The sequence below is a fragment of the Dendrobates tinctorius genome, unplaced genomic scaffold (genome assembly GCF_039654945.1).
Source record: "Dendrobates tinctorius isolate UK_male_01 unplaced genomic scaffold, ASM3965494v1 ptg000070l, whole genome shotgun sequence".
NCBI lineage: Eukaryota > Metazoa > Chordata > Amphibia > Anura > Dendrobatidae > Dendrobates > Dendrobates tinctorius.
The window spans coordinates 37507238-37526942 of NW_027361738.1; positions in this window are offsets into that span (position 1 = coordinate 37507238).

Sequence of the window (19705 nt, forward strand, 5' to 3'; positions counted from 1 at the left end):
TGCGATTCTGCCGGCCCTGTGCTGGGAAGAGGGGGTGTTCGGTGGTCTGACGCTGCAGGGCGTTGATCTCACTCCCATCCCAGACTTGTGAGGCAGGTTCAGCGGTTTGGGGGTGCCGCCATCATTTTATGAAAGCTCGGAGCTCCCACACTTCCATTGCTGTGATGCGGTGGCCTCCGTGAAAATGGCCACCCGAGGCAGGGCTTGTGCAAACTGAGATATCGGAAACGAAAACTTGTTCTGAGATTTCAGGAGATGAGATCGCGGTGCCGAGATCTCATTCTCTGCATGCGCTGCCTCTAGCGCCTATTTTGCTAGAGGCCACCGCATTACAGCCATGGATGTGCAGGGGATCCATGTTTTCAGAAAATGTTGGCAGAGCCTAACACCACCAAGCATCACTGAAACTGCCGCGCACTAGCCTGGGATGGATGTGTGGGGGCTCCGGGCTTTCACAAAATGTTGACAGAGCCCCTCCACCACCGAACCTGCTTCACCTGCCGCACCAGACTGAGATGAGAGTCAGATCATTGCCAGACCACCGAACACCTCCTGTGACCCCACTTCACAAGCGCTCCCGATCACCCCCCAGTAAGCTGAATTCTACTGTAAGACCCCCATTTGATGCATTTTTTCCCCCTATTTTCCTTCTGAAAATTTGGGGTGCGTCTTATTTCTGGGGTGTCTTATAATCCGAAAAATAAGCTACACTTTACCAAAAATGACAAAATTAAAAATGCTAGGTAGGTACTGGACCAAAAAGCCAGTGCCCACAAAAATGTGCTTTATTGGTATTGAATGGAGTGTACGGATGTAAAATTTAACTGGGAAAGCATATATGGAAAAATATATTTACAGATTTGTTACACTCGCACTTTGCAAGATATTTGCAATTAAATGTCTGGATTTTGGGGAATTTTCTTTTGTATTATTAAACAATTATTCCACCCTTCACAAAAATCATTGGTCAGCAAATAAAAAAACTTGGTAAAGTTGCTTGTGACAAGCAAGCACAATGCTAAGTTTTAATTTTTTTAACTGTAAAAACTGTTGAGCTGTCATGCTGTAACTTTGTAGTGCATTAAAAATGAAGAAAAAATGTATGGTAATTCAAATGCAGCATGACAAATGCCATTAACACCTTATCACTGATTAATAATACCGAGTCTAGTCCTGCTACTCTCACCTCTTTTATCTCCCTCAATAAATTGAACCTCCTTATTATTTTCAGACTTCTATAATTATCTTCTTCACTGATCCACTTGTACAACACATTACTGTTTTGAGCATTTATTTGTTCAATGATTTAGAGCTTTCTTTTCCTACCTAATTCGCTGAGGTGTGAGCTCTGATATCCTCTCGCTTTCTTAAAATCATCTTAAAATGGCAGCTGCATTCTCTTCCTCGGTTTTTATACTGGCTACTTTTGTGCCTCCTGATTGGTTGTGCTATACCATGCGATGTGATACTGGTAAGCATTATCGGGAAGCCTGTGCTGTCATGCCTAAGGTTATGTCAGCCTTCTTAGACTGACACAATCTTCTTATATGTGTAAAAATGTGTAAAAAGATGAAAAGATGGGAGGATGTATGTTTGGGAATAACTAGAGTTGAGCGAAATGGGTCGAAAAATTTCAAAAGTCGCCGACTTTTGGCAAAGTCAGGTTTCATGAAACGAAACCCGACCCTAGGATGAGGTCGGCCACGAGTTCGGCGACTTACGTGCCAAAGTCGCGTTTCAAAAGTTTGTTTTGCGCTCTTTTTCAGCCAATCAGGATCCACGGACACTGTGGGCAACGTGATGACATAGGCAGGGGTCACCACCATCTTTCAGAAGGGCATGCAAGTGATTGGCTTGCTTTGGTGGGCATCACAGGGGGTATAAAAGGGCGTGCACGCCGACCGCCATGTTCCTCATGCTGATCTCAGAATAGGGAGAGCTGCTGCTGCTGCTGCTGATTCTGTAGGGAGAGCGTTAGGCAGGTAAGAAGACACCAAAAACTGCTTCTGCTGCTAGCGATTTTGCCTGTACAACACACCAGTCACTGTGTGTGCAGTGCAAGGGGAGGCTATATTTTGCTGGATCAGCGGTGTTGGTTGTTAGGCTGCCTTCTAAGGCTTCCTGACGGCTGCATTGCTGTTTACCCACTGCTCTGCAAACTGCTTTTTCAAAAGCAATCCCAATTTTTTTTTTGTCCTGCTGAGGTACTGAGCGTGCGTTTTTCAGTGCGTAACTAGTATGATGAAGTTAATTAAGGTTGACAAGCTTAAGTAAGAAGAATTGATGCTTTTGGCATTCAAATGGGCACTGTAGGTGTGTTTCCTGTCCTCTCACTGCCGACTTTTATTCCCCATTGACTTACATTGGGTTTCGTGTTTCGGGACGACCCCGACTTTTCCCTATAGTCGGCCGATCTTGCTCGACCCGACTTTTGGAAAAGTCGGGTTTCACGAAACGAAACTCGACCCTAAAAAACCAAAAGTCGCTCAACTCTAGGAATAACCATATATATATACTACCTATACATACATAGCCATGTTATATGCAGTCCTAGCACATCAAAACTATGCTTCATTTAACTTGTCTTAACTTTCTAGCTTTGGAATCCTGTTGCCAGGCAACTCCAGAAATGCATCAAACAGGAAAGTCTGTTTTCTTTCAGTCTATGAAATGATGGTGCCAGGCAGTACACAGTACACAGCAAATTGATGAGAATTAGTGTGATCTATGCATGAGGTGTAATCAATGGCTGACTGCCTTAATGAGCGTATGTGATGTGACTTGGCACAGATCTTCGGTAGGTGCCAGAATGAGCATAAGAAACTAAAAACTAAAGAAACTAAATAGTATAGAATATTTTCCTTCTTATTATTTCTCTCAAAGAAATCATGTTTAAATCTGGTTTATTCCTGTATTTATTCCCCCCTCATGCCATATTCAGAGAACTCAGTAAGCAGAGAGTTTGGATGCTTAATATAGGTATATATCAGGGGAGACCACTTATACTTGGTTTGCTCAACAAACATTTTTCTTAATGCCATAATGATACTTTCCAGTCCCTAAAAATTTTGGGTGCAAGCTATTACCTTCATAAGTCACAGTCTTTGTGAAAGGAAAGCCACCTGTGTGCAATCTAAGCGTCACATGATCTGTCAGTATATACACACCTTTTCTGAAAAACCACTGAGGCTGCAACACCATTAAGCAAGAGGCACCACTAACATAACACCATGAAAATCAAGGAGGTCTTCAAACAAGTACGGGACAAAGTTATTGAGAAGTACAAGTCAGGGTTGGGTTATAAAAAAAATATCGCAATCTCTGATGATCCTCTGGATCACCATCAAATCCATTATCTGCAAATGGAAGAAAAATGGTACCACAATAAACCTGTGAAGAGAGGGCCGCCTACCAAAATTCTCAGCCCGGGCAAGGAGGGCACTAATCAGAGGCAGAAAATAGACCAAATGTAACCCTAAAGAAGCTGTAGAGTTTCCAAGCAGAGACTGGAGTATCTGTCCATACAATCACATTAAGACATACTCTAAATAGAGGTGGCCTTTATGGAAAGTGGTCATAAAAAAGCCATTACTTACACACACAAATTGTAAGGCTCATTTTGAGTTTGTCAAAAGATAGGTGAGATTCCCCAAGTGTATGCAGGAAGGTGCTGTGGTCACATGAGACCAAAATTGAACTTTTTGGCTACTGTGGTGTAGTGACCACTGTGTCTGCTAGGGCGTGCTGTGTGGGTGTCCCAGGACGGGTGTACAGGCACATCCAGTGTGGTAACAGGAGTAGGATGCTAAATGACCGTTATGTATCCCAAGGTGGGTGGCCTTGGTATGAAGGCTTGATTATGTGCTGATCAGCAGAGCTACTGCTGATGTTCTGTTCCAATGTGTCAGGGAGAAGCCTTCAGGTGGTTGGCGAGACGGGTGGAATCAATCACCTACAAATCCACCCAGGGCGTGTGTCTAAAACACCCATAGTGAACAGTATGTGTATGAATGGTTGTAGGACTTGCGATGAGGTCATAGCCATGTGATCCGGTGGGCGTGGCTACGGACCATATAAGGTGATCAGGGTAGGTCACATGAGTGAATGCTTGGACCTGGTTGGTCCGTATGGAAGGTCTCGTCTGGCTGACGTGCAGGAAGATGTGTCTGCCTTCCTGAGTGCACGTGGGGACGCTGTGTATCATGGCTGCATGTGTCTGAGAGTTCCCAGAAGAGGGAATGAACGTCAGGACTGAGAAGCAGCTATGAGGTAACCCGGACAGGTGGAATAACTGTGAGGCTAGAGAGCCTGCGTACCGGACATAACAAAGCCTGTGTGACCACAGCGTTAACAGAGCGGAACTCTGTCATGGACATTATGCTTCTTGATATGAACTTTCTGTTGCTGTTTATGGTTTTTGCTGAATAATAAACCGCATGGACTGTTGATGTTATATGAAAAACCAGTGCCAGACCTGGTTAATCGGCTGCTTAGCGAGTATCCCCTACCTGAATGACAAGCGCTACCTTACACTACCAAGATAAACGTTATGTCTGGCGACAAAACCAACATAGCTCATCACCGCAAGAACATCATCCCCGCACTGTAACATGTTGGGGGCAACATCATGCTGTGGGGATGGTTTACGGCAGCAGGGACAGAGAAAATGGTCCGAGTCAAGGGCAATATGGATGGTGCAAAACAGATTTTATTGAGCAAAACCTGTTTCATTCTGTCAGTGATTTGAGACTGGTATGGAGGCTCACATTCAAACAATACAATGACCCAAAGCCTACTGCTAAAGCAACACTAGAATAGTTTAACAGGAAAGACTTAAATGTTTTGGAGGGGCCTAGTTAATGCCTAGATCTTAATCCATTTGAGAATCTGTGGTCAGACTTGCAGATTGCTGTTCACCAGAGGAATCCATATAACGTAAAGGAGTTGAAGCAGTTTTGCCTTGAGAAATAGGCAAAAATCCCAGTGGCAGATGTGGAAAGCTCAAAGAGATTTATCCGAAGTGAATTGCAGCTGTAATTGCCACAAACACAAAAGGAGGCTCTATAAAGTATTGACTTTAGGGTGATGAATAGATATGCACGCTGAAGTTTTCAGTTATTTTGTCCTTTTAGCTGTTTGCTTCACAATAAAAAGAAAACTAAATATAGGTACCGTATATACTCGAGTATAAGCCAACCAGAGTATTGGCCAAGACCACTAATTTTGCCACAAAAAACTGGGAAAACTTATTGACTTGAGTATAAGCAGAGGGTGGTGCTGCACAAGGGTTAATGGTGGTCCAAAAAGATGCTCCATAGTTAAATACCCCCATAAAATGTTGCACAAGGGTTAATGGTGGCCCAAGAAGATGCTCCACAGATAAATACCCCCATAAAATTCTGCACAAGGGTTAATGGTGGCCCAAGAAGATGCTCCCTAGATAAATATGGCCTATACATTGCTGCTGCAATTAAAAACAATGACATACTCACCTCTCGTTGCTGGGGGCCAAATGTCGGTGTCGCTTTCCCCGTTCCATTGCCGCGCACCGCTCTGTCTCCTGGGTCTCTGCAGTGACGGACGTTCACCAGAGTGCGCTCACTGACTATGTCATCGCGCTCTCTGACCTGAATGTCACAGTCAGAGGACAGAGCGGCACACGGCGGTGGATCAGGGACAGGTGAATATTGCACTGCTCCCCGTCATACTCACCCCCTCCTGGAGCATGGTCTCTGCAGTCCCCTGCTTCTTCCATGGTCTCGGCGCCCCAGCGCTTCCTGTGCTCAGCGATCACGTGGTACCGCTCATTAAAGTCATGAATATGCACATATTCTTGACTTCAATGAGCAGTACCACATGACCGCTGAACACAGGAAGCGCTGGGGCGGTGAGACCATGGAAGCAGGGGACTGCAGAGACCGCACCAGGTGGGGGTGAGTATGATTTGACACCCACGTTCCCCCTCCCCCGCCGACCCCCGGTATATGACTCGAGTATAAGCCGAGAGGGGGCACTTTCAGCCATAAAAAATGGGCTGAAAATCTTGGCTTATAATCAAGTATATATGCTATATTATTTACAAGAACTGATGCAAACCCTATAAAACACAGAGTGAAATTCCAGGTTGTGAGATAGCAAAACATGAAAAATGCCAGGGGGGTGAATATCTTTGCATGCCACTGTATGTCCAGAAGGCTGTAAGATGAGCCATGCAAGAGATGACCCCAGGTGATGGCATTTTTTACTGTGTTTGAAAGTGTAGCAGACTGGGAGAAGCTGCCGCCGATGCAGTTGGTGGAGGTGTTGGCCCTCTATCTATCTGGCCCAGAAATAACAGTATGGAGAACTGCTTCAGCAAAACCGCAACCTGTTTTCTGATGGAAAACCAGAGAACAACAGGAGTTTTCAATAAAAACATACACAATCTTTATTAATGTATACAAAGATAAAATGGCATTACAAAAATAGACAATGCATAGAAATCGACACCAAAATTCCGGAGTATATAGCGCCAAACTGTAAGGTAAAGCAGCGCTGCTGTGCCATCGATGTGAGTATTCATTAGCTCTTTTCTCTTCCTTCCTCCATGATTGAGTTTGTCACTACGGTTTTGTGTGACCATGAGTGTGATATTTGGTATAAAGTAAGGTCATATGGTTGGCCGAGCTCCATTTTACCGTGATGGGACCCTTTATTGGTAATGAATGAGACTTAACCCTTCTTAGCATAGAAGGTTTACTATTTGGGGAGAGATATCGTGGCGTTACCTTACAGTTTGGTGCTATATACTCCGGAGTTTTGGTGTCGATTTTTATGCATTGTCTATTTTTGTAATGACGTTTTATCTTTGTATACATTAATAAAGATTGTGTATGTTTTTATTGAAAACTCCTGTTGTTCTCTGGTTTTCCATCATTCTTCAGTGGAGTGGCTAAGTGCACCTACTGGGTGTGTGTACACCTGGTGCAGCTAATTATGAGTCTGGTTTTTGAGATATTAAGCTGTTTTCTGAGTTGCCAGGTTGTTGAGCATGAAATCCTGAAGAAGCCACAAGTGCAGAAGAAACAAAAGCCACATCAAATCCCCAAAGTCCACTGCAAAGTGATTTTGAAAATTATGAGGAGAATGATGAACCTGGACATTAACGAGGAGTCAAAGACTGGCTGGTCTGGCCCCATTGTCTTTGTGCCGAAGCCTGATGGAGAGTGGTGTTTCTGTAATGACTACAGGAAACTAAATGAGGTGTCCAAATTCGAGGCATATCCGATATCCCAATGAACTCATTGAGAGGCTAGGGTCCGTCAGATACATCGCCACCCTGGACGAAAATGTACTGGCAAATTCTCCTTTCCCAAAGTACCAAGGAGTAGACAGACTTCACTACACCTGACTGTTGCTTCCAATATACCAGAATGTCTTTCGGGCTGCAGTGAGCCCTGGCTACCTTCCAGGGGACCATAGACTGGGTCCTATCCCCTCACGAAAAGTATGCTGCAGTTTTCCTTGACAATATTGTGATATTCAGCCCGAATTAGGGTAGTCATCTGCTGATGGTGAGAAAGGCAGGGTTTACTATAAATCCAAAGAATTGTGCCATGGGGAAAAAGGAGGCAAAATACTTGGTCTACATCTTTTGAAAGAGGCGAAATAAATCTGCAATGAATAAGGTAGAGGCAAACCCAAATTTACCCCAAACAAGTCTCCAAGAAATAGGTTCGGATGTTTCTGCAAATAGTGGGATACTATCTGAAATTTATCAAGAATTTTGCCATGATAGCCACACATGTAACGGATCTTCTTAAGGGCATAATGACATCTATGACCAATTGGTCTTCTAAAGCAGAGATGGCATTCCAAGAGTTGAAGCAGTTGGTCTTGATCATACCTGACTTCAGTAAGGAATTTGTGGTCCAGATGGATGCCTAAGGCCTCTTTCACACATCAGGTTTTCGCCGTCAGGCGCGATCCGGCGCTTTTGACAGAAACCGGATCCGGCGAAATGCAATGCCGGATCCGGTTTCCCCCCCATTGACTTGCATTTGCGCTGGATCGCGCCGGATGGCCATGCGTTTCATCCGGTTTTCGCCGGATCCGGCAATGTGTCGCGATCCGGCGTCTGGAAAAAACGGCTACTGTAACGTTTTTTGTCTCCGGCGTAAAAGCCGGACACGCCGGATCCGGCGCGTCCGGCTTTTTCACACAATGAAAGCCTATGAGCGCCGCAATGCGCCGGATCCGGTGGCCGGATCCGGTTTTTTGGGTCTGAGCATGCTCAGTAGCTCTGCCCACAAGACATATATAAAAGCAAGACAGTGGGACCCACAGCCACACCCAACATGCCACCCAAGAAAGCAACCAAGCGCAGCAGGAGAAGGCAGGAGACCACTGCAGCACCATCAGCACCACCACCACCCCAAATGGAGCAGCAAATGGAACATGCTGAGGAGGGGAGCCCAGCAGCAGATGAGAGATGGTAATTATCAAATCCCCCATTCCTCCAAACTAGGGCTATTGAATATCAAGATATTCATTGGCCCTTTGTTTCTCTTTATTCAACAGCCGCCCAATAGATGCAGCAGCAGCAGCAGCAGCAATGGCAGCAGGTGGAACACCACCCACAGGCATGGAGTGTGGCCACAAGGAAGACAGCACATCATCTTCTGGGAGCCCTCCCTCGCATCGTCAGCGTTTGACGGTTAGTTTTTATTTCCAAAATCCATCATCTCTGTAATATATGTCTATTCATTGCCTTTTATTTCAAAACAGGATTCACAAGATGAAGAGGAGCTCCCAGAAGAAGAAGGAAGGGGTGGACAGACACTTGGAGTGGGCTCACAATTGGTAAGTTTTTTGCATCAAACGCAGAAACACAACATCACACTACACACAACACATAGAAAACAATGTTCTGCAGACCACACACAGCAAACAAATGCCTACATCCAAAGACATAACATTTTTTGTTTTCTTCTCTAGTCTTCCCAATCTGGTGCTCGGCCAAGAGGTCCTCGCAGTGCCTCCCAGGGTCGTCGGCGACAGCAACGCGGCGGTCACCAGCGTGTAAGTATAAATATTTTTGCTTTGTTTTTTTGCACTTTTTATTTAATTTCTTTTGTGGAGGCTAATTATGTTATTTTTGTCTTTTTCTTTAACAGCCTTCACAGCGTGCTCCCGACTCTGACGGTGAGGATGGAGGACTCGATGTGGACCACCTCATCGATCTCGTCAGAGAAAGGGATCCGCTCTGGAATATGGCTGACCGCCGCCACGCTGACCTTATCGTTACCCGACGACTCTGGGAGGAAATCTGTTCGCTCCTTGTGGGCCGCTGGGAGGACCTCGATGTTCGGGCCCAGATTAAAGAGCGTAAGTATATACAGTACCGGTTGCTTGATGTAAACCAGTGTTTCCCGAACTCCAGTCCTCATGGTCCCCACGGATCATGTGTTCAGGATTTCTATTTACTATGGAAATCCTGAAAACATGACCCCTGGGGACCATGAGGACTGGAGTTTGGGAAACACTGATGTTGTATACTAACCACTTTGTCCTTTCTCGTTTCAGGGAACAGAATTGTGAATCGGTGGCGGTCTGTGAGGGATCGTTTCAAGAAGCAGTTCAATAAAGAGATGCGGGCCCCGAGTGGATCTGGAGGACGCAGGAGCAAGTACAAGTACGCAGAAGCCCTGTCGTTCCTCCGGGAAACAATGGTCACTAGAAGGTAAATATTACACACCACATGTGAAAAAAAATGTTAGATGTAAATTTTTTTTTTCAGCCAGGGCCATACCATGTCAGTATTTTAATTGTTTTTTTTTCTCTTTATTCCACAGCACGGTGAGCAGCACTCGGCAGCCTGCACAATTGGACCCTTCTGAGGCGATCCCTGAGGAGACCGGCACCGAGGGACACTTCGACCGCCCCGTTACATCTGCACCTTCCCAGCCTTCCCACACATTCGACCCATCTGTCCCATCCACCAGCACAGGAGCATCGTGGCCGCCTACATTACATGAAGCTGCTGGTGAGGAGATCGCTTTCCCTTTACCCCACCCTTCTGCCCCTGCCACCTCTAGTACACCTGCGGGTACTGGGCGGCAGCGGCAGAGGGGTCAGGAAAAGACTTATGCGCCAGAGTTCTTGCATCTGAATGCATCTTTCCAGAACTGTCTAAAAGTCTTGTCAGAGCAAATCTCCGCAGGCTATCAGCAGATCAACTCCAGCATTCTGGAGGTGAAGACACTTCTGCAAACCATGCATTCAGAAGCAAGATCTTCGCCAAACCACACCTTTTTCAGGTCTGTTGTGGAGCGCATGGAAACGCTCTCTCCTGCCCAGCAGATGCATGTAATGCATTCATGCCACGCTGCTCTCCAGCAAGTTACCTCCCAACCTCCTCCTCCCACCACAGTAGTTCCTCCACCTGCACCCCCTCCAGCCACTTTCCATCCTCCCCCTCCTATTACATCTACACCCCCTCCAGCCACTTTCCATCCTCCCCCTCCTATTACATCTACACCCCCTCCAGCCACTTTCCATCCTCCCCCTCCTATTACATACCATCCACCTCCCCAGCACCATCCACCTCCCCAGCACCAGCAACCTCCCCAGCACCAGCAACCTCCCCAGCACCAGCAACCTCCCCAGTACCAGCAACCTCCCCAGTACCAGCAACCTCCCCAGTACCAGCAACCTCCCCAGTACCTGCAAACTCCCCAGTACCAGCAACCTCCCCAGTACCAGACATCTCCCCACTTCCAGCAACCTGCCCCGTACCAGACATCTCCCCACTTCCAGCAACCTGCCCCGTACCAAACTCCTTCCCCATACAACTTGCCATCAACATCATCTGCTCCTACAGTCCCTGCCCAACCCTCCACTCCACCACCCACCACCACTTCTGCTTCCCACATGTCCACCCATTCTGTAGTTTTTTCCACACCTTCACCTCTAACTGTTCCTTCCCCACCACGATCCCAGTCCTCTCTCCACACTCCCAGTGTCGAAGTGTCCCACAGCCCCTCCAGCAGTATTTCCACCACACACTACACAGATTTATAATGTGTATTTAAATAAAAATGACCAGTTTTATGGTTTCAAAGCTTTATTAAACAAGTTTATTAAAATTTTAAAAAAGTTTACTAAAAAAAACATTTTTCAATAAAAGTTAAATTATTTTACACTGGTTGTCTGTCATTTCTTTCTGCGGCGAAAAAGGTTAAATACAGGGTATTTAAAAGGTGAAATGGTATTCAAAACTAGGTATATAACTGTGGGTAAATTTTAGCTTTTTGCCACAGTTGTGTTCCTGGTTGTGTTTGAAACAAAGTATTTCACCTAAAAAGTTGTGTTTATTGTTGGTGATTTCCTAACAATGTACACAACTTTTGTTAAAAGGTGAAATACTTTGCATAAAACACAACCAGGTACACACCTGTGGCCTAAAGCTAAAAATAGTAAGACCATGACAAGATAGCCAACTTTGGTTGGCAAAGGTATATACTGTTGGTCCAGAAGGTACACAAGTTTGGTTAGGGCACAAATCTTTCACACTCTGTCATCCTGCCAGTGTACTCTGCCTTGAGGTGACATAAAGTATATTGCAAAATTGCCCCTCATTACTGAAACCGTCACAGAACTTCTAGTGGTAATGTCATGGTAATCTTGCAAGGTGGTTTCTTCAGAGGTGTCCTCAATGGAAATGGGTTCCTTGCAGATAACAAAATTGTGGAGTACCACGCACGCTTTGATCACCTCGTCCACAGTTTCTGTCTTGAGGTTGATCGCAGTCAATAGGACCCGCCATTTGGCTGTCAGAATACCAAAGGTACATTCAACCATTCTTCTTGCTCTTGTGAGGCGGTAATTAAAAATGCGTTTTGGTCTTGTCAATCCTCTGCTAGAGTACGGTTTCAAAAGGTGTTCTGACAGCTGGAAGGCTTCATCCCCTACACAGACAAATGGCATAGGTGGACCAGATGTTTGCGGCAGCGGTCTAGGTGGTGGGAACTGGAAGGTGTTTCCATACAGTTTACGCCCCATGGCAGACAGTTTGAAAACTTGAGAGTCATTGGAGCGGCCATAGGCCCCAATATCAACCGCAATAAATTTGTATTCCGCGTCAGCGATGGCCATGAGGACAATTGAAAAATATTTCTTGTAATTGAAATATTCCGATCCCGATCCAGCTGGCTTTACAATGCGGATATGTTTCCCGTCCACAGCGCCCAAGCAGTTTGGAAACTGACATATCTGTTGAAACTTGTCAGCAATTTCAATCCACCTCTCTGTTGTGGGCTCTGGTAAAAACTCTTCAGCTAAGGAGTCCCACAGTGCACGGCATGTGTACTTCACAATTACAGATATGGTGGAAATCCCGAGTCTGTACTGGAAATGCAGTGACGAAAGGGATTCTCCAGTTGCAAGAAATCTGTGGGGAATTAAAAAACAATAAATTAGTTTTAAATCACAGCATTACATACCAAAACTGACCTATAACACTTGGAGATACAAACTACCACCAACAAGATTGCAGTGAAAGTGTGCTCTGATGCGAGCATATCAAATAAATGTGGCTTACCTTTAAGTCACCATCAGACGCTCTGCGGGTGAAACAGAGAAGCGGCAATAGGTGTCCGCTTTTCTTATGAGGTGTGCAATGCGCTCCACCAAGTAATCAAAATTCTCCATTTTTATCCTAACATATCCAAAAAATTTATCCGGGTTTCGTCGAAGGTCCATGCAGAGTGTAGAATAGACCCCACGCGTCATTCTCTTGGCTGTGATGGGGTGGATCCACAAACGTCGTCTACGATGCCTGATGCGCTGCTGTCTCGCTCTCTCCTTCTCCAGAACAATCACCCTCAAACGATTCGCCTCCGCTATAAAATCCGCCAAATTCTTCAAAATATTTCCAATGACAACATCCATCTTCGCCAGTAACTTGCTCTTCTCTCCAACCTGCACTTTCTCCTCTACAACCTGTCAAAGAAGGGCTGTAGGAACATGCTATATATAGTTTTCCAGTAGCCCATCCCGTTCGGAAGGCCACAAGGGTCAATTTTAAAAACCGGATCCGGCGTAATCCGTCGAAAAACGGATAGAAAAACGGATGAACCGGATGAGACGGATCCGGTTTTGTCTGTCAAGAAAAAGACGGATCCGGCAGAAAACCGGATCCGTCACATCCGGTTTTACGAAACATTTGCCGGATCCGGCGTTCCGGCACGACGCCGGATCGCGCCTGACGCCGAAAACCTGATGTGTGAAAGTAGCCTTAGAGATCAGTTTGGGATCCATGTAGTCCCAGGAAGTAAACAGGGAGGAACATCCAATCCTGTATCTAAGTAGGAAACTTTCCTCCTATGAGAAAAACTATGCCATTGTAGAAAAAGAATGCTTGGCCATCAAATGTGCAATTTACACTCTGAGATACTATCTGTTAGGCTGGAATTTCATGCTAGCTTCACGTCATGTGCCCCTGATATGGCTGACAGAAATTAGGGAGAAGAATGTTCAGGAAACTAGATGGTTTCCAGGGCTCCAAGACTTAGAATCATAGAATCATAGAATCGTAGAGTTGGAAGGGACCTCCTGGGCCATCTGGTCCAACCCCCTGCTCAAAGCAGGATTCGCTAAATCATCCCAGTCAGCTTTCATGTGGAGCACAGACCTTGGAAGCTACATATTAACGCAGATGCCCTGGCTAGACTTTCCTGTTTAGTGACTGAAGGTGCCAAAACCCCTGACTTTGGGAGGAGGAGGGGATAAGTGACAAAGTCACTGGCAAAGTACTTGAGTCACTGATGTTATTTGCTTCACTGATATGAACCTAGGAAAATTTTCCAGCACATTAAGTACTGTGAGAGGTTAATTGACTATGTTAAGGGATTGGTTTTAGTTAACGGATGAAGAAAGAGTGGGAGGCCGTTCACCATATCTCCACCCCAGGATGGTGTTCAGAAGGTAAATACACTGAGCGGGTGGATCCCAGCAGCAACACAGACTGTGCCATTTTTTATGTTTTGTTTACTCATTAGGCCAGAAAGGCCATGGTTTCGAGATGAGCGACTTTGCCTTTTCTGGTCGAGTCAGGTTTCATGAAACCCGACTTTCTCAAAAGTCGGGTCGAACGAAATCGGCCGATTATCGTGAAAAGTCGAAGGCCGACTGAAACACAAAACCCAATGCAAGTCAATTGGGAAGAAAAGTAGGCAGTGAGTGGAGGACAGGAAACACACCTACAGTGCCCATTTTAATGCCAAAAACATCAATTCTTATTACTTAAGCTTGTCAACCTTAATTTACTTTATAATAATAGTTAGGCATTGAAAACTGGGGGTTATTTGGCTAAAGTTGTGGGTTGGGGTAGGGCTCGCTCCAGATTTTCGTGGGCCCAGGGCCAAAGAGTGTCAATGGGCTCATTTAACACATGCCAGATTTCATGATCCTCTGATACGGCAGAGAAATAGCGGTATAGTACAATGAAAAATACTTCACTTCTTACATCTCATGACTGATATCCATTTTAAATTCTCCAATAGCTCCAAAAACAGACAGTATATTACTCCATACAGTATTATGGCCACTGCATAGTGCGCTATACAGAGTAATGAGACCCATATATTTCTCCATACAGAATCATTGGTCCCATATACTGTTTGAAACAGTATATGATGAGCTCCACATAATGCTACAGTATATGTTGGTCCCCAAGGATGAAGCTCCACTGTGTTATGGGCCCAAATAATGCTCCGTATATAATGGGCCCCATTTCTAATGCTCCAGTGTATAATGGGCCTTGTAAATGCTGCTCCAGTGTCTGATGTCCACCTTTGGAATGCTCCAGTGTATGGTGGACCTCATATATCATTCTCCAGAGTATAGTGCTCCCCAAAAATAGCTGTCCCAACAAAACAATTAAATAAGTCTCCTCGCTAGGGAATCCCTGTATTAGTCTGGACTCGTCGTCGTCCCCATCTTCCATCTCACTGCACTTGGACTGTTTAGGCAGAGGGCATACAGACGTGATGTCATCACACTCTCTAACCAGAAATTCACTGTCAGGAAACGCAGAAGAAGTCACGGTGGTGGAGCAGGGAGAGGTAAGTATTTCAACTTTGCAAGTGCTGTGATCCTGAGCAAGCAGGGGTGCCCACTCACTGGCGACAGCACTGGCACAGGGCCACTCATAGTACGCCGGTGTGTCTGACGGCGGGTGTGCACCCCCACCGTCAGAGACACTTGATTCTATTATGAGGGACCTTGTGCCAGTGTCGTTGCCAAACAGTGTGCCCACCCACCTGTCCAGGTCAACGGCACTCGCACGGGTTCATGCGCCAAGTGGTGACCCCGGCCCTGTGGGGGGAGGCAGCCCAGTTAGGGAGGGGGAAAAATTGGCATATGTTGATGTTGGACATTCAGCAGCTGCAAATGGAGTAATTGGAGAAGTCTGTGGAAGAGGAGGACAAAAGCAAGCCATTTTTTTGGCAACCTACGTGTCAGCAGGGGAGGGTGGGACAAAATCCTTTGAAACCCATGCATGGTTCATTTTAATGAAGGTTAGATCATCAACATTTTGGGTTGAGAGACGGGTCCTTTTTTCTGTCAGGATTGATCCAGCAGCACTGAAGACTCGTTCAGATAACACACTAGCAGCATGGCAAGCTCCTGTAAGGCATATTGTGCCAATTCAGGCCAGGTGTCAAGTTTACTGGCCCAATAGTCAAAGGGGAATGACCGGTGAGGGAGAACATCGATATGGGAGAAGTAGTTTGTTACCATAGTTGACAACTGCTGTCTCCTGTCACTTTCAATCAATGCAGTATTACCAGTCGTGTTAGCGGTACTTCAAAGATAAGTCCACAACATGGTCATGAAACCCCTGTGTCCAACGCCACTTCGGCTGTGTGCACCATGAACACCTCTTTCACGTTGCCACCTACGGCTTGTTGGAAAAACATCACCGTCGCTGTGTGATGGGAATGCCTCAAACAAACGGTTTGCCAGAGTTGCTTGTTTGTTAGCCAATATTAGGTCAAGGTTCTCCTGTGGCATGATGTTTTGGAATTTGCCTTTATAGCGTGGATCTAGGATGCTGGCCAACCAGTAGTTGTCATCGTTCATCATTTTGGGGGGTCCCTTTTTAGGATCTGCAAGGCATAATCAGACATGTGGGCCAATGTTCCAGGTGTCAATGATGCACTGCGAGTGCTGGGAGGAGGAGCACTTTCTGGAAAATCCACATCCCTCCAGTCACGCACAAACCCTGTACCTGACCTTGCCACGCCAACATTTTTTCTTGCCCCCTGAGAAGCATCCTCCTCCCCAAAATAATCATCCCCATCATCCTCCTCCTCCTCCTCTTCCTCATCTTCCTCCACCTCGTCCACGAGACTTCCCTGACCAGAAAATGGCAGACTGTCATCAAGGCTTCCCTCCTCCTCTTCCTCCTCGACTACAGACGCCTGGTCCTTAATGTGCATCAAAGTTTGCATGCGTAGACGCATAAGTGGGATGCTCATGCTTATGATGGCATCGTCTGCGCTTACCAGCCGTGTGCATTCCTCAAAACACTGAAAGACTTTACAGAGGTCTTTCAGCTTCGACCACTGCACACAAGACAACTCCATGTCTGCCTGCAAACTGCCTGCCCGTGTATCCTCACACAAATGAATTACAGCCTGCCTCTGTTCGCACAGCCTCTGAACCATGTGCAGGGTGGAGTTCCACCTTGTTGCAATGTCGATAATTAGGCAGTGCTTGGGAAGGTGGAGCAATCGCTGCAGCTTCTGCATACGACTGGAGTGTACGGGCGACCGTCGGATGTGCGAGCACAGTCTGCGCACCTTATGGAGCAGTGGTGTTAACTCCGGATAATTATTGAGGAAGCACTGCACCACCAGGTTCAAGGTGTGAGCCAGGCAAGGTATGTGTCGGAGTTTTGAAAGGGCTATGGCTGCCACAAAATTCCAGCCGTTATCACTAACTACCTTGCCTGCCTCAAGATGTAGACTTCCCAGCCATGACTCAGTTTGTCGCTGCAAGTAGTCGGCCAGTACCTCCACGGTGTGTCTGTCTCCCAAACACATCATCTTCAGCACAGCCTGCTGACGCTTACCACTAGCTGTTCGATAGTGGGACACCTCGTGTGCAACACTGGCAGCTGCGGGTCGAGTGCTCGTGCGACTGCGCTCTGTGGACGAGCTTTCACTTCTGGAGGAGGAGGAGGGTCGAAGCCTACAGCCAACTGTTTCCTATACCGTGGGCTAGGCAGCACTGTCCCACCGCCATTGTCCCCTGTGGACCCTGCATCCACCACATTAACCCAGTGCGCAATGATGGACACGTGACGGCCCTGGCCATGCCTACTCGATCATGCATCTGTTATGAGGTGCACCTTTCCACTCACTGATTGCTTGAGTGCATGGACAATGCAGTCTTTCACATGCACGTGGAGGGCTGGGATGGCTTTCGCGAAAAGAAGTGCCGACTGGGTAGGTCATAGCGTGGTACTGCACAGGCCATGAGCTCACGGAAAGCTTTGCTTTCAACCAACCAGTAGGGCATCATCTCTAATGAGATTAGTTTGGCAATGTGGGCATTCAAACACAATGTACGCGGATGAGCGGATGAGTACTTTCTTGTCCTCAGAGTCTCTGGTAGGGTGAGCTGGACTTAAGAGCTGCATATGGTGGAACTAGCAGTGGACATGGCGGACTGAGAGAGGGTTGGTGATGGTGATGGTGTTGGTGGTGTTGCTGATGGCCTAGATTCAGTCTTTCATAGCAATAACATTGTGATTCCATGACTGCTTTGCCCTTGCGACGACACCTCGACATTTGCTGCTGGTGGTGTGCTAACCGGTGGGCTTACAGTGGGGAAAGCGATGCAGCGTTGCTGACGACCTTCATTCGGAGCAGGTGCACATGTGGTACGTGAGGTTTGGTAGTCCGTCCACGCTTGCAAGTGCATGGTGGTTAAATGTCTAAGCATGCAACTGGTATTCAAATTTCTCAGATTTTTCCCTCGGCTAAAGGTGTTTGCGCACTTCTTACAGATAACTTTTGCCTGATCATTAGGATTTTGTTCAAAAAAGTGCCACACTGCACTCTTCCTACTATGGAAGACATTTTGAGACCTTGCATGCTGTGCTAATTTGACCGTCTGGCCAAGCTGTCCTGCAACTCTTTTGCTTTTTGTAACACGCTTTTGGACTGCTACGGTCCTGCCAGATAACAGCTGTTGCGATGTCGCTGCCTGTTGCGGATCCTCCTCCTCTTCTGAGCTATTGGCAGCAGCACCCTCTTCCCCCAATGGATGCCAATCTGGGTCAACAACTGGGTCATCCATCACCTCCTCTTCAATTTCATGTGCACCTTCTTCTGTGTCACCGTGTAAGGTGGTATAGTATGCGGGAAGGGGCACCTGAGTTTCATCAGGGTCTGATTCTGCCTCAGTACACTGCGAGGACAATGTAGTGCTCTGAGTGAATGTACCAGCAGAAAAATCTAGCAGTGGCTGTGCATCAGTGCACTCCATGTCAGATTCATCTTGGACTGGGGAATTCACGATTTGACTTGCTAACCCAGGCATGGTATGTGAAAAGAGCTCCATTGAGTAATCGGTAGTGTGGCCTGCCATATCCTTCACTTTTGGTAGGGGTGAAAGACACAAGGAAAGGTCTGAGCGAACCGTATATTTGTGTGATTCACCGAGCTATGCTGAGCAGTTGTATAAAAAAAAAAAAAGGGAAATAAATACTTAACAGCAGTTATATGTACTTACTTAAAAATGAAGTTGATGTAGAATATTCTGTGTAAGTTGAGATGTCTACGTGGTAAGTAGTTTGCAGGTTATCTGATGGTAGAGATCTCATTTTTGATAGCTGCTGATGCTATTGGTACAATGATATATTAAGGTACCAATAAAACATACAAAAGGTCACACCACTCCTTGCATGTCCACCATACTCACTGGTTGTATCTTAACGTTTATATTCTCTTCGGGGTGTTCCCTTTATGGTGGATCAATTGATACAATACTAAATATGAAGAGAATTTCAATTACTAACAGTGACCACAACCTTGATATTCAGTCCCAGTTCCTGGGGTACATATGCACTTACTTGTGCTAGATTTGTTATGCTACCCAGGTGTAAATCCTGATAGACTCTCTATAATGGTCTTTGTTGGCTTTATTTAGAGCCAGTGCAGGGACGATATCCACTGTTGAAAAAAATGACAAAGCGCTAGGTAAGGAGGGATCCACTAAACCCACAAATAATGCTAGCGTTCCAGTAGCCAGTTAGTCCTGGTAGGACTTCTATGCACTTACTTCTGGTAATTGCTCTGTCGCAGTCTGGCAGAGGCAGCAGCTGCTGATAGAGTGATAAGTGATGCAGTGTAAGGAGGGATCCACTAGACACCCTAATTATGCTAGCGTTCCAATAATCAGTTAGTCCTAATAGGACTTCTATGCACTTACTTCTGGTGATTGCTCTGGCGCAATCTGGCTGAGGCAGCTGTTGCTGATGGAGCGATAAGCTATGCAGCGTGTAGTAGGGGAGCGGGTAGACGCCAGCACCTCGTGTACTCCAGCCGGAAGTATTGACGAGGACGCGGCGAGAGTGGGGCGGGTGGAGCTACTGTGACGTCACAGGCAGGGAGGAGGACAGGTGCACGAGAGGCACAAACCAACCAACATG